Below are 15,159 nucleotides of genomic sequence, written 5' to 3' on the forward strand. Positions count from 1 at the left end.
GCAATTATTATCTTTTTTGTATCAGGATGAACACATGGAAGCAAACAGAACTTGCACCTAGCTGAATGAAATAAAAGAATCATTTGGGTGTAGGTGGAAAGGAAGCGAGAGAGTTCAGAAGAACAGATGTTCTAAGAGTTATTAAAACTTTTCAAATGAAATTTCAGACCCTACGTCTGATTATTGCATAGCTCTTCTTGAGAAAATTGAAGAGAAATGGCATGTAGAGGGCAAAGTAAAATCAGCACTCTGACCACTGACAACTTTCAGCCCAAGACATGCTGGCCCTGCCTTCAGCTGGTCACCTACATGGCAGAACGCTGCCCACAAAAATGCCAGAAAAGAGCTCTTCTGATGGCATGTCTCGCATTCTTCAAGTACATTATTAGAATTCCTCTGTGAAGGCCCCCTTGGTACCCTATTGTTCCCAAAATAAATGCTTTTTGATTTGTTTGACTTCGTGTTTGCAATGCCCTAAAACAGAATCCATGTTATTCTCTAGCGTCAAGTTATGTGAGCACGCATTTTCTTTCTATGCAAAACTAGGTTTTCTGTACCAATAGATTGGGAGCTAAATGCTTCATATTTATTATCTTTAAGGTGCTGTGTTAATGAAAGAATTTTAATCATTGACATTGCTCTGTGAATTATGTATTACAAAAACCCCTGCTGGTGAGTTAGACAAAATTAACCTACTGTAAGGGGCATTAAAAAAAAATCACATCTAATTAGTAAGCCAACAGGAACAAAGAAAATGTAAAACAAAGATGTGGAGAACAAGACATTGAGGTGGAAACACGCCTCCGTTTCAGACTCGGCTCTTTCATTCCGGCGACATTTGTCACCTTGCCTGCCACGGCTGGACTCTCCCTCGGATCGCGTATGTTCCCTTAGACTTGAGCATCTTTATGTTTTGTAATTAGTTTTCTAAGCTACAGACTCTTCCCTCTTTCAAATTGTGGAAATCCAAAGGCTCATAATAGAAAATGGAAGATATTTTTAAATGCTTTTAAATTATTTCCCAAGCGATCTATATTAGAGATGTAAAGCAATTCGTGGGGATTATAATGGGAAATGATTTCCATCGCTTTTTTTCCCCTTGAATCCCTCTGTATGCTCATCAGATCTCCTGTACCCATTCTGTGTCTTAAAGTAGCCACGCTTTGTCCAGGCTCCCTTCCCGATGGCAATTCCTTGTGGAGCGGACAAAAAAGCAGGCAAGGGTTTAAATCACAGACCGCTTGCCTCCTTAGCTCCCCCTCACGCTGACATCCAAGGGGCCATGCATCACTCTGCTGGTGCTGAGCTGGGAGGAGACAATTGACCCTGAGAGGCTGCCGGAGAGGTGCTCACGCTGGGCCCCATTTGCTTGTAATTGCTCTTTCTAAGTTATAGGTGGAGATAAAGCAACCAAAATGGGACACACAGAGGCAAGAGACAGCACTAATGTCTATATCAATTTTTCCCTGTTCAACAGAGGCACTGAGCATTAAAAGGGATAAGACAATCCTTTGACCTTTTGTTTTCTTCTGGATTATTTCTTTTTATTTCCTTCGTGTTAAAATTTCTCTCCTGGCCTCCTGATATCCAAGACCATTGTGTTTCTGATGAGAATCTGATCTGTTGTTCTTTAAGAAAGTGTGATTCATCTTTCCTCTTCCGTCCCCTTAGCTTATTGTTAGAGTAACCTCTGACCCTTGGATAATCTGAAGCAAACGCAGTAATTTTGTAAAAATCTTGCCTCTTTTAGGCAAAGGGAAATGGCCAAAGCACGCACAAGAAGGTGGGGTTCCTGTTTTCAAAGTGGCCAAAAGTGTAGAAGGACACAGGATGTCTCCTGTGGGATGCGAGCATTTCACGTGAGAATTTCAGCTCCTCCTGCATTCAACTTGGAGTAGCAGGCATCTCTTTCATGTTTGTCTTTACTTTTTTTTTTTTTTTTTCTGGGCTTAGAGAACTTAAAGGATTGTTCTACCTTTCAACTCAGGTGAGTTTCCTCTTTTATTATAAGCGCAGGGAAAACGGGCGGGACCTCTGTAATACATCTGAATGGTGATGCGTCTCAGAGCCCCCTTCCCACAGTTCTCCTTCCCTCTTCACCCGCAGAAAAGGAAGTTCGAGAAACTTCCATTCCCCCCACAGTCTCCCCACGACGGTCTGACTGGAACCCACCATACTTTTCACTGTTTACGTCAGTCATTTCAAGAGCCCCAGGCTCCAGGCCCGCCCTTTCTACCACACTCTCATCCCCACAAAGCTCACCTGTAATGCGGTTCCTCCAAACACTTGGCGCCCTATCAGCATGCGTTTGTTCCAATACTAGCAAACTGTCCCCATGCTCCCAACTTCATCTCTAAATGTTCATTTTGGGAATATGGCTCTGTTCTGAGGGCTACTTCACTTACATCCCTCTCCAGTGGGAGCTCTCTCATTCCCCCCCATTACCCCCCTCCTCCCTGGCCCAGGAGTGGAAGATGTTCATTCTCTTGCTCCTCCTTGCCCCGCCCAGATCACTTGCTTTCCCCTCCACTCTAAAATTCCCATTTGATCTCTGTCAGTGTCTTCCCCATTGTTTCGGACCTCTATTGACCTTCGGGTTTTCCCTCTCTTAATTTGGTGAGTTTCACTTCTAGAACATTGCCACTCTCACCAGTATTATCTCCAAGTCATGACTTCATTCATGGTGATTTAAATAAATATGCACAGAGCTGATCTTTCTAACTACTGCATCACTCTGCTGGTGCAGGAGCTGGGAGGAGACAGTTGACCCTGAGAGGCTGCCAGAGAGGTGCTCATGCTGGGCCCCATTTATTTGTAATCGCTCTTTCTAAGTGGCTAGTTCCTTGACCACTTCTCCAGGAATCTTTACTTTCACCTACTTTAGCCTTTCCTTTCTGAGGTCATACCCTTAGAGCAGTGGTTCTCAACCTTGGCTGCACATTAGAATCACCTGGGGATCTTTTTAAAATCCTGATTTCTGGGCCTCATCCTCCAGAAATTCTGTTTCTTTGTTATGGGGTGGGGCCACAACATTAGTAACAAAGAAACAGAATTTCTGGAGGGTGAGGCCCAGAAATCAGGATTTTAAAAAGATTCCCAGGTGATTCTAATGTGCAGCCAAGGTTGAGAACCACTGTCTTAGAGGCTAGAGCTGATCGATGTCAATCACAGCATTTCCCCATTATTCAAATTTCCTGCCTTTCTTTTCCTGCAACTACCTCCTATCTTTCCAGGTCTCTCTCTCTCTCCTCACCTTCAATGATCTTTTGACACCACAGTGACCTCTAATGTATTGGGATAATTACTTTGCACTTTTCTTACCAATCCAGTGTCCTTACTGGCTTCCTTATGAAGCTTGAATCTCTTTGGCTTTTTTATTGTTGCTGGTAAATATATCATAATATCGTAATGGTCTGATGTATTTCTGCTGCACTGATTTCCCCACTTTCCTGGGTGATTCACACTTCATCCTCTCCTGTTTAATCTCATGCATAATGTATTAATCCATATCAGTCTCTTGGCCAGTTCATAAGCACACTGCGCATACTCTTTCAGGCTTTCCTGACAGCTTCAACACCTTGTAGCTGTGTAATCTTGGGCAAGTTGCTTGGCTTCTCTGTACCTCGGCTCCCTCATCTGTAAGACACATATATTATATCTATATTGTTGAATTGTTGTGAGGATTAACTAAAAACATATTTGTAAAGTCCTTAGTTTACTACTTGACACAAAACTGGGGCTTGAAAAATATTGGACAATATTATTACTACATTTATTTTTGGGGGGCCAGGAATAAACTTCTACTCATCTTTAAAGGCCACAATGTAATTATTCTTTCTGATAATTGTTGCATCTTCTCTATTACTATAGCATCCTGTGCCAGTCTTTTGCAGTAATTACACTTCATTACATTTATTTCTTATGTGTCTGGCTCCTCAGCTAAACTGTCTTGTCCTGATAACACTTCATATGTCTTACTTAAATTTGCATCTAGATGCTCTAGCCTAGTGACTGGCAAAAATTATGTGCTAGTTGTGTGAATAAAAGAGATAGTTAATAATTCAGTATAATTTAGTACTTCTATGTCTAGATAGATTGCCAAAATTGATCTCAATAATAAAAAAATGTTTTCTATGAAGAATTAGTTGAAAACAAATATTAAAGTAGAATTTAATTCTTCTCAATATCCACATATATTAAAATTACATCAAAGTAGTCAGATAGTTGAATGGGTATTGTCGATTGACTATGTAGCCTGGGGTCAGTGCTGAAGCTAGACCAAGGGCTCCACTTTCTAACATAATCCCATCAGTTCAGCACAGTCCTAGCCCTGTGTATGCTGAGATGCCTTTCGAAGTTCAGCTATTCCCAAGGTTTATTCTGCAACAGATTTGACACTCAAAGGCATGGGTTTCTTCTCTATATAACTTCAACTTCAGACTTCAGTGTGAGACATCTGTCTTCCCTTTGGGGATTCTGTGGTACTCTTTTCTTGAAAATCTCTTCCCTCCTGCAGAGTCATCAGGATCATAAGATGCTAGAAAATTAAAAGTTTGTGCTGAGGCTGGCTGGGAAAGGAATACCCTGCTGCTATTCTTTTTCATGCATTTGTCCTATAAAATGTCATCTTTACATCTCTAAGAAGATTAATTACTTAATAATAATTATTATTAATTGGTTAATAACAATCAATGTTATTGTATGCACTTTACTGGTGAAATGCTAAAAACCAAGGTGTGGGTTGTTTGCCTTCATGTAAAAGTCAGCCGCCCTCAGGTCTGTCTGGGCATAGTTGTTCCAGACTTTGCCTCGCTGTTTTGAATTTTCATCACTCGGGGCTTGACTCATGTAAGAAAGAACTACTATTTCAAATTTATGTTTGGACATAGCACTTTTTTAAGGGAAGGTGGGAGAACAATGAACAAACTGTCTGTAGATGCTGTCACCACGTATAGACAGTCTTGCTGAGGGCATTACAAGGTGCGAAGAACTGTCAGCTGAGAAAAGATCTATTGGTCCTCCGGCTGGCCAGCATCTGGGAAAGAGCTGAGCAGCCCGTTGAAACCTCATACCATGCAAAATTGTATTCGATTTTTCATAGTTAGCTCACTCCCTTTCCACTCCTGAATGGAGAACGCCTACAGGTCCTTTTCCCATCCCCCTCCACTCCCAGCCTGATGGATCATCTGAAACTCTCTGAGGGCACTTCCTATGGAATTACACAAAGAAATATTGTACAAGTAAATACGCTAGTCGGGGACCAGGCAAATATCTGCGTGCATGTCGGAACGTAAAGAGCTAGGGAAAGCTGCTGCCAGCACTTGAGTCTACGAGTAAGTTTCAAGAAATTGACTGGTTTTCACAGTTGATCAGTTAATCTGTTGTGTAACAGCAAAAGCAGACAAAGAACAAGTGGCTCTCTAACAAAGCAGTCCTTTGTTACCTGTAAACTAGTGTCTTCCACCTTGAAACCATAGTTCCTGTGCAATGAACTACAGGACAACACAAAGGCCAAGAGGGCTAACATTGCACAATAGAAATTCAGGGCTGCATAGACAGACTTCAGACCACTGATCTTTACACTAAAAAGGAGAATCCTATTATTATTAGCAACCACTATGTGTACTGACTGATTTCTAAACCCTAGCTCCTGTGCTCAACAATCCAATGCACCTAGTTAGCTCATTTAATCCCTTTAAGAACTCGGTGAAGTTGCTCTATTTTTACCACTTTATGGGAGTGGGAACTGAAACTCACAGAGGTTAAATCACTTGCTAAAGAAAGCGAGGTAGAGAGTAAGGGAGTGTGATGTTGACCCTCAGCCTGCATTTGCATCATCTTTCTCACTTGTTCTTTCCCAAATCTATAGATTATAAATCTATTCCAAAGGCTATAGAGTACATGTGCTTCGTGACCAGGGAACACACCCAGAGAGCCCAAAGCCGAAGTACACTCATGAGATTGTACTCAGGAGATGGTAAATTTGGAAAACATTTGAATGGATCAAATATGGATTCAATGCTGGTCCCAAGCTCAGTAGTGTGCTAAACCCTGGGTGAGAATAAGTGCTTCTGGAGGGGAAGAAATGTGGATCACTCCATTCCTATTCTCAGTCCTCTGCCAAGGAGCAAATAATCCAGCTCCCCAGCCATCTAAGAGCATGTTTCCCATCCTCAAAGGTCTAAGCATCAATTTGGGTAGGGGGACCAGACATTGTACTTTCCCTGGGTACCATTGGCTTACACCCATCCTTCTGACATATCATCAATAGCATCTGCTAGCACTCAAGAGTGTCCTGGCTTGAAAAGTCATATGATTGCCTCAAATTTAGGTATTGTTTTACTATATGGGGAAAGGAAAGGAGAAACCTAAATCAGCCAAGCAATGTTTACTTTAAGGAACTGAGGGCTTTTTTTTTTTTTTTCATACATTGTCTTGTCCTTAGAAAATGGTGTGAGAAAGAGCATGAGAAGAATGGGAAAGAAACTGTGGATGTTCAACGACTCATAGAGTCCCTGGACAGTCTGCATGGCTGGGTCCTCATCCAGCTCCTCCCTGGGGCACCCTTGGGGCCATACTCCTTTGGATGGTATGTATGAGGCCTTAGGGCAGTGATGGCAAACCTATGACATGCGTGTCAGAGGTGACATGCGAACTCATTTTTTTGGTTGATTTTTCTTTGTTAAATGGCATTTAAATATATAAAATAAATATCAAAAATATAAGTCTTGAGGGAGAACCAAGATGGCAGCATAGGTAAACACTGGAGATTGCCGCCTCGCCCAACCACTTCAAAAATACAACTAAAAGATGGAACGGACATCATCCAGAACCACAGGAAGGATGGCTGAGGGGAAATTCTTCAACTAGAACAGCATACCAAGACTCAGAGGAGGCGCAGTGCGGAAAATAGAAAGGTGCAGAGGTACGCGCGGAGTGGGCTGGCGGCTGAGGGCGCGGTTGTTGTTTTCAATCTGGAGGGAGTCTCAGGCTCTGAGCTCCAGTTCTGGGCGAGTCTCTAGGAACCCAGACTCAAACGGGAGAAGAGGGACTGTCTGGCATCAGTCAGAACTCGAGGGCAGATTTCTCTACGAGGTTTGCAGCGGTTGCTGGGACTCTGAGAGGCAGAGCCTCTGGGGACAGGACTGAGAGCAGCCATAACTGCTCACTCAGCAGCCCTGTTGATCCCGTGCGACCTGCCCCGCCCCGCCCAAGCCCTGCACAGAGGCATTTGCTGGATAGCCTCAGGCAAAGGCTAGATTAGCACCTCCCCAGAGGACAGAAGTTTTCCCACTGCAGACACAGCTGATTCTCACAGCCAGTTGGCCTGTAGGTCAAATCCCCCCCAGTAATACCGACAACAATCAAGGTTTAACTACAACAAGACTGCGCACAAATACCACTAGGGGGTGCACCAAGAAAGCATAAAAAATGCGGAGACAAAGACACAGAACAAAATTGTCAATGGAGGATATTGAGTTCAGAACCACACTTTTAAGGTCTTTCAATAATTTTCTAGAAACTGCCAATAAACTTAATGAGATCTACATGAAATCTAATGAGACCCTCGATGTTGTGATAAAGAACCAACTAGAAATTAAGCATACACTGACTGAAATAAAGAATATTATACAGACTCCCAACAGCAGACCAGAGGAGAGCAAGAATCAAGTCAAAGATTTGAAATGCGAAGAAGCAAAAAACACCCAACTGGAAAAGCAAAATGAAAAAAGAATCCGAAAATACGAAGATAGTGTAAGGAGCCTCTGGGACAACTTCAAGCGTACCAACATCTGAATTATAGGGGTGCCAGAAGATGAGAGAGAGCAAGATATTGAAAACCTATTTGAAGAAATAATGACAGAAAACTTCCCCCACCTGGTGAAAGAAATAGACTTACAAGTCCAGGAAGTGCAGAGAACCCCAAACAAAAGGAATCCAAAGAGGACCACACCAAGACACATCATAATTAAAATGCCAAGAGCAAAAGACAAAGAGAGAATCTTAAAAGCAGCAAGAGAAAGAAACTCAGTTACCTACAAGGGAATACCCATATGACTGTCAGCTGATTTCTCAACAGAAACTTTGCAGGCCAGAAGGGAGTGGCAAGAAATATTCAAAGTGATGAATACCAAGAACCTACAACCAAGATTACTTTATCCAGTGAAGCTATCATTCAGAATTGAAGGGCAGATAAAGAGTTTCACAGATAAGGAAAAGCTAAAGGAGTTCATCACCACCAAACCAGTATTATAAGAAATGCTGAAAGGTATCCTTTAAGAAGAGGAAGAAGAAGAAAAAGGTAAAGATACAAATTATGAACAACAAATATGCATCTATCAACAAGTGAATCTAAGAATCAAGTGAATAAATAATCTGATGAACAGAATGAACTGGTGATTATAATAGAATCAGGGACATAGAAAGGGAATAGACTGACTATTCTTGCGGGGGAAAGGGGTGTGGGGGATGCGGGAAGAGAGTGGACAAAAATCGTGCACCTATGGATGAGGACAGTGGGTGGGGAGTGAGGGCGGAGGGTGGGGTGGTAACTGGGAGGAGGGGAGTTATGGGGGGGAAAAAAAGAGGAACAAATGTAATAATCTGAACAATAAAGAATTAATAAATAAAAAGACCAATAAAAAAAATATATAAGCCTTTGTTTTACTATTGTTGCAAATATCAAAAAATTTCTATATGTGACATGGCACCAGAGTTAAGTTAGGGTTTTTCAAAATGCTGACATGCCGAGCTCAAAAGGTTCACCATCACTGCCTTAGGGAATCATAAACTTTTTATTTTTTTATTATTTTTTAAATCTTTATTGCTGAAAGCATTACATATGTTCCTTTTTTTCTTCCATTGACTCCTTATGGCCCGACCCTGTCTCCCCACTTCCCAAGGCTTCCACCACCCTATTGTCTGCATCCATGGGTTATGTACATATGCATACAAGTTCTTTGGTTGGGAATCATAAACTTTTTAGCTTTCAAAGATGTGCAGTGGAGTAATCACCTAACTAAGGGGGGATCTTTTGATCAAAATACAGTTTTTGATGAATCATGCAGGCCTCAAAATCGACCCTGAAACCTTTTTCGAATTTGAAACTTTGGGAGCATCTGTGCTCTTAGAAACCAGTAAGCTAGGAGACATTCCACCCTTCCACCGAGCAGCTGACGCCGCAGCTGGGCCCCCGCATCCTGCCTGGGCCTCCGGAGCTGGGCAGCGGTGTCAGATGGAAACAGTTGTGGGGCTTTGAGGACACCTTTCTCCTTCCCTGCCCCACCTGGCTCTCTGCCCCTAGTTCTTCACGACACTCAGAGAGAGCCTGTAGGAAGAATGAACAACCGATTTCTCAATTCAGAATGAATGTAGGGTTTGCACATTTAAAAGTGACTCAGTGAATTAAAACTTGGTGAAATTCAAAAAGAGCTGTGTTGCTGCCAAAATGCCACCTTCATTGGAGACTTAGGTAAAAATGCCAGGATGCTGTTTGTAGTCGGGTGAGTATTTCAAACTGTATCTAAGTCACCTCTGTGACTGTTTAATGTGTTTTTGTAACGTGTGGCAAAAGTATATAAATAAAACGCCCCCAGATTCCTATCTTTGCTCAGCTGTGTTGCAAAGGGGTAATCGGACCCCACCGCAAGCGCGAGGGAAAAACATCGCTTAGCTGACAAATTAGTGGTATTTGGTGCTAATATTACTAATTCGACATTTGGAGGGTTGCTCACTGGGGAAAAATAACATGTTCTATAAGTCACAGTAGAAACGAGGGAGATAGTTAATGGGTGTTGGCTCCACTGCACAGATTGCTCACAATACTCTTCAAACTGCTGCTGACTTGCTGCCAATAGACGTGGAAGTAATTGTCAACAAGATTTATTGTTACGTTCACATTTACACAGCGAGGGAGGAAAGGTTGAAAGAGTTCTGTGAAGTTCAGAACCGACTTCTACTGAACCATAGCAACGCTCCCTGCTTATTGCTAACGTGTGCCACAGAAAGAATTTTGCATCTATTGAGGCCTTAAAATCACTCTTCTTGTCAGGAACAAATTCCCTCACCATCCTCAGTCGTCTCTCCTCAGATCAATGAGCATCAGTGTACTTTTTCTATGGCAAAACGGGTGGCTTGCACGTGGTGAAGCAGTGGCCTTCAGCTACCGAATTAGGAGTCGGGTAGAGTGTGACCAATGAACCCCCCAGCCTGAGGAACTAGCAAAGAAAACTAACTGGAGAAACAGATTTTAATTTAGAAAGGAAAAGGTTTTGCTTGCCAACTGAGAAGCTGTCAGAGAGGGAATATAGTTGTTAAAGAAGCTAATGAATATTCAGAAGCTTGTATAGTATCATATTCTCTCCATTTCGACTCTATTGTCAGGATACCTGGATTGTGTGGGCTTATGAAGGAGTTGCTCTTTTTCTTCTTCAAATGGTATCTCGCGCTAAATGAATGAAACTAAGAGGATGAGATTACAGTTTCCTGGGATCTGGATAGATTCTTCTAAGAGCGAAGAGCAAACCTATGAGTGTCAAGAAATATGCCAGCAGAGTGTGGGCTTCCTAAACCATTGCATGCATTTAAACCCACCCACACCACTAACACACACAGAAGATTAGCTCTTCCTTGAATTTCTGGATGGCATTTCCAGGCACAAGAAGCACCTGTTGGTAAAATTTCTCCCTGTAATAAAGGCCATCTGGAGAGGAGACAAAAAGTAGGGTGTGAGGATCTGGTAAGTGGAGAGAGAGCCCCTAGTACTGACTGAGGCAGCAACTGCTCTGAGGACTGCTAACAACTGTGGGGGAGCAGATATATTGGACAAGGAGCCATTTATCTAAGCAGTATTTACACAGGCAGCAGGCATTCAAAAAGGAATGGATTTAGATTATGAAACCTTTTTTTTTTCTCCTCTGCAAAAAATAGACATGATGCAGGAAATCCGAAACCTCCTGGCTTCCCCCCTTGTCATTTGAACATTTACCATGGTGCTTGTTTGCATACCATGGAGTGTCCCTTGATTACTCTTTGGAGAGGGAGGAGCACAAATACAAAGGGACTTATTCTTTTAAATGCCACCTTTCACAATGAAGATAAAAGTGTGAAGCAGTATTGATGAATAACGTTAGTCATATGAGATGTCAGAGTAGAACATAGAACTTGCTGTACTGAATCGATCAAGTGGCCTATTCAGCTTTGTATTTCTTATCGCAGAGTGGCACAGGGAGCTATTTCCTGGGAGGCCAGGTGGCTTTACATGACATGAACCTTGAAATGAGGTGGAAATAAACCCCTCTGAGGATTAATCATCCAGAAATGCATGAGCACTTTTGTTGTGTGTATATTTATTTTTTTCTTCCAGAGCTCCACACTTTGATTTGATTTTCATTAATTTAATTAACAGATACCTATTCAGCACCTACTCTGTGTTAAGTGCATTGCTCCAGGCACTGAGGATCCAGCCGTGAGAAGAGATTAAAAATCCTTCTCTCCTTTAAGCGTATATTCCAAAGGAAAGATCATCAGAATAAAGCATTAAGATACATGGGCGTAAGTGAGCTGTGGGGAAAGGAAAGCAGGGAAGGGGGCATTTGTGGGATGGGGAGAGAGAGATTATAGTTTTAAATTGGGTGGTCAGACAAGGCCTCACTGAAAAGGTGGCCTTTGAGGAAAGGCCTAAAGGAGGTGAGGAGTAAGCCCTGTAGAGTCTGGGAGAAGGCATTCCAGGTCGAAGGTGTGGAAGTACGAAGGCCCTGGTGAAGGAGCAGGCCTGGCATTTTTAAGGAGCAGCAAAGAGACTACCATGCAGTGGAGAAAGTAGTAGATAATTAGGTGCCTGAGTGTGCAGCATCTTGTTGGCCATCATAAGGATTTTGACTTTTGCTCTAAGTGAAATAGGAAGTCATTGGAAGCTTTTAAGGGAAGAGATGACTTGTTTTAAACAATTTATTTGCCATTTTGAGAAAATGGTATAGGGGCAAGATTGGTAGTAGAATGATGAACTAGGAGACTACTGAAATAACCCAGGCAAGAAATAATGGTGGCTTAGACAAGAATGTTAACAGTAGTGGTGGTGAAAAGTGGTAGATTCTGAGATATTTTAAAGGTAATGTACCAATAGGGTTTGCTGCTGTATTGGATGTGGAGTATATATAAAATGAATTGTCCTTAAATCATCCCTTTACAGCTTCTAGGTGTAGATTCAAGTGCTTTGCATTTATTTATAGTTCACTTGGTTTTGTAAACTTTGGTCATCTTTCCCACCAAGGCCTTAACCCTTCTAGACAGAAGGCTTTGAACATTGTTCTTACATGGGAAACCTCTATCCTCTTCTTGACCTCCTCCAAGTTCATTACGACAGTGTTAGATGAAGGGAGAGTTTAGGTGAATGCAGTATTCCATGTGAGGTTATACCATGTTGTTTTGATATGCAAATCCATATTACATCTGCTCAGAAAAAAAATATTACTACTCCATTCTTTTTGTTCTATATTCGCTCCTCCCTGTAAGAAATAAGTAATGTATCTAAGTGTAATATGAATTAGTACTGAAGCCCCATTGGTAACAATGAAGTGTTTTGAGTGTATTACCCTCATTTTCTCATTTAATTTTCACAGCCAGCTATTCTCTGAAGTAGGCAACAATGAGGAAACTGAGTTTTAGAGAGTTTGGAACTCTGGGATCTGCAACCTATTCTTCTTCTTCTTTATTTTTTTAAATTCCCAATCAGAGGATATGCTTTTTTTTATTTTTTAAATTGATCTTTTAGAGAGAGGTGAAGGGAGAGAGAAACATCGATGTGAAAGAAAAATATCATTTGGTGCCTCCTGTATACTCCCCAACTGGGGATCAAACCCCCAACCTAGGTAGGTGCCCTGACTGGGAATCAAACCCCAAACCTTTTGGTCTATGGGACAAGGCTCCAACCAACTGAGCCACTCGGCCAGGGCTGCAGCCTATTCTATAAGCACAATATACCTGCTCTCATGTTTGGTATCCTTGGTGTGATAGTTAACTTTATGTCAACTTGAAGGGTGCATTTGGGTGAGCTTAATATTGGAATCAGTAAACTTTGGGTAAAGCAAATTGTCCTCCATCATGTGGATGGGTGTCACCCAAGTATTAGAGGCCTGAATAAAACAAAGGGACTGGCCTCTCCCAGTAAGAACAAGTTCTCCAGTTGACTGCCCTTGGAGAGGAACTGGAGCAGGGCTCGCTGAGCTCTGTGTCTGTCAGCATTTAGGCTGGACTGTACCACTGGCTTTTCTGAGTCTCCAGTCTAGTGGCCCACACTGTAGACTTTGGACCCATCAGCCTCCATGATTACCTGAGCCAAAATATAAACAGATAAGGAATTGCCTCAGGTAATTATGGAGGCTGATATATAGGGTGTCCCCCAAAACTGTAAACATACTTTACAGCTGAGAGCTCAATTTATGTTTCATTCTTTTCAGATTTAACCCATTGGTATTAATAATTATTCAAAGTGTGCATACATTTTGGGACTATATGTATATATATATACATATACATATATACATATATATATGTGAAGAACCATAATTCATACACTGGAAGTTATTTTTTTACTTTGATTGAATAAGGATTTTCTCTGTGAAGTACAGTCATCACCAGTATTTCAGTTTAGGACTATTGAAATCTAAATGCACTGCAACTGGGACCTGCTGGGATATAAGATTTTTGCCTACATAAGAACAATATCTGCCTCCCTCCATCACTACCCCTTTGTTAATCTGGGTCCAAATGACCAAGCTCTCACACAAAGTATGACACAATTTCTATCCTTTCTAATGGTGACCACTCTGCATATCACCACTGTATTAATTAAAAGCAGCTGTTTTCTTTCATTCCTTTTTTCTGCTACATGAACTATTAAGGGTTTCCTTTTCCATAAATTTGACAGAACACTTTGCAATAGTTTTGTGGGGTTTTTTTAAAAAAATAATAAAAGGTAATTTACTGTTCTAAAAGTGTTATATAATGGTCCAATCAGAAAACTTAAGTTATGGCTTCTAGTACCCATTGGATATAAAACTGAGAATTTTCTCTTCATATAATTTTTAGATAAAGGCAAACAAAACAAATCCCCATTCCAAAGGGAGAAAGTATCCTTCTCACAGACAGGCATCTAGGGTTAAGTTTTCAAGATATTTTTTTGCATCCTGCCTACCATTAAAAAAAATTGCTAGTTTAGATTTTCAAAGCAGATGTTTTTCAAGGTGACCAAGCCTGGGTATTCTCGAGAGAGATTAATGAATACTGGAATAAGAGGAATTAGTAGAGAGTAGAAGTAAATAGTAGAGTTCTGTATTTATTTATTTACTTATTTATTTTTGTTAATCCTCACCAGAGGATATTTTTCCTTTATTTTTATTTGTTTTAGAGAGAGTGGAAGGTAGGGGGAGAGACAGAGAGAAAGAGAAACATCGATGTGAGAGAAACACATCGATTGGTTGCCTCCCAAACTCGCCCTGACCAGGGCCAGGGATCACGCCTGCAACCTAGGTACTGGTATGTGCCCTTGACTAGAATCAAACCCAGGACCCTTTAGTCTGCAGTTCAATGCTCTATCCACTGGGCCAAACCAGCTAGGGCTAGGGTTCTGTATTGTTTCAAAAAAGATTTTTATAATTACCACTTTTATTTGAACAAGTGTACAGGAGACAAAAAGCATTTTTCTAAATTCCAGGTTAATTTGTTTAAAACAATCAGTTAAGTCATAAGCAGTTAGTTGGTTTAGTAGTATAAAGTCTATGAATAAATTAAACTTAATGTCATCTATCAAAAATAATGAATAAATATAAATTACTTCAACAAATAAATAACACATACATCATAGCATCAAGTTGAATAATATATAACATGGCAGCTTAAGAAGTCATAATGTCACTGGAGATTGTCTCATAAACACACTCGTCAGCATTTAATTTCATAATCATAAGACACAGATTAAGTATAAAACTTATTCAAAAAGGTCTTAGAACTTAGCCTAGCTATTAATTATATCCTCACTATTTTGAAGTATCAGACTGGCAGGCATTCTGCAAGCTTCTTTTCTATTCTTATGAGATGTCAAAGGCTAGATCAGTTTTCCATATTCTCAAAGTATTTTGGTCAATAATTCAGTCTTTCATT

This window comes from Myotis myotis, unplaced genomic scaffold (genome assembly GCF_014108235.1).
Source record: "Myotis myotis isolate mMyoMyo1 unplaced genomic scaffold, mMyoMyo1.p scaffold_m19_p_2, whole genome shotgun sequence".
Lineage (NCBI taxonomy): Eukaryota > Metazoa > Chordata > Mammalia > Chiroptera > Vespertilionidae > Myotis > Myotis myotis.